Raw genomic sequence first — 918 nt, 5'->3', positions numbered from 1 at the left:
AAGTGGAGACAAAAGCAGACGACAGAACATTGCAAGAGAGCAGGAAAGGAGGTGAAAGGAGACAATTTTAGAGAAGAAAATGTTTCCATCGCTACCCGGATTCGAACCTGGGACCTTTGAATGAGAGGCGAACACTTTAACCTCTAGACCACGAGAGTCTCCATACGCGAGTCTTCCTTTGATTAGTGACTGATAGCTCTCACATTGTATTGCTTAACCAAATGATCCGACTAATGTTACTCATATTACGGTCTTTTGTTACGATAAACTCTGATAGCGGCGGCGGCTTGAGGGCAGGTTTTTTATTTCCCCTAATCTGACAGGAAACGTGTCGTGTCTACAATAACAATGGCGGTGTGTTGTACTCATTATGAGAGGCTTAGGTCTGTCTTCGTCACAAAGTCTGAGCCGGGCAAAATGTGACGTGGCAGAGGAGAACTTAATGCATGTATTAAAGAATTAGAATAAGCGCCGTTTTTCTCTCTCTCTCTCTCTCTCTCTCTCTCTCTTGCACTTTTTAGCTCAGTGTAGCATAAGCCAACAACAACATTGAAGCCTGTCCTGTGCATTCTTAAAGTTCTAGCTGTTTCCAAGATGTCCCCGCCTTTTCCATTTCCGCTTGTACCGCTCACCTCCATGTCATCTTTGGTCTTCCTTTCTTACGTTTTCCTTGTGGATTCCACGTCCCTTATCATGAGCGCCTTACTCAAAACAATTCTTATTGTTGTGGATTTTATGTAACTAGCTGGGCCCCCTTTCGATGAAAGGAATGATCGGTGCATTAACATCAACTGAAAGTCATTGTCCTACTATATTTTCCCTCTACTGGAATGGAGCAGCAATAAATCTTGAGAAATGCAAAAAAATTAGAAGGTCTAGATCTATACTCTGAAAACAAAATGCGCCTCGCGAAATATC

The sequence above is a fragment of the Aplysia californica genome, unplaced genomic scaffold (genome assembly GCF_000002075.1).
Source record: "Aplysia californica isolate F4 #8 unplaced genomic scaffold, AplCal3.0 scaffold01555, whole genome shotgun sequence".
In the NCBI taxonomy this organism is placed as follows: Eukaryota; Metazoa; Mollusca; class Gastropoda; order Aplysiida; family Aplysiidae; genus Aplysia; species Aplysia californica.
Note: the sequence above shows the minus strand (reverse complement) of the source record.